This window comes from Arachis duranensis, chromosome 6, assembly GCF_000817695.3.
Source record: "Arachis duranensis cultivar V14167 chromosome 6, aradu.V14167.gnm2.J7QH, whole genome shotgun sequence".
In the NCBI taxonomy this organism is placed as follows: Eukaryota; Viridiplantae; Streptophyta; class Magnoliopsida; order Fabales; family Fabaceae; genus Arachis; species Arachis duranensis.
In genome coordinates this window covers 65,784,960-65,785,382 of record NC_029777.3, presented here as the reverse complement: position 1 = coordinate 65,785,382, position 423 = coordinate 65,784,960, and positions in this window count along the sequence as shown.

Here is a 423-nt window from a genome sequence, read left to right as displayed (position 1 = left end):
TTAGTTTTTATTATATTTTTATTAGTTTTTATTTAAAATTCACTTTTCTGGACTTTACTATGAGTTTGTGTATTTTTCTGTGATTTCAGGTATTTTCTGGCTGAAATTGAGGGACCTGAGCAAAAATCTGATTCAGAGGCTGAAAAAGGACTACAGATGCTGTTGGATTCTGACTTCCCTATACTCGAAGTGAATTTTCTGGAGATACAGAAGCCCAATTGATGCGCTCTTAATTGTGTTGAAAAGTAGACATCCTGGGCTTTCCAGCAATATATAATAGTTCATACTTTGCCCAAGAATTGATGGCCCAAACCGGCATTTCAAATCAGCTTCAGAATTCCCGGCGTTTAACACCAGAACTGGCACAAAAATTGGAGTTAAATGCCCAAACTGGCACAAAAGCTGGCGATTAACTCCAGGAAA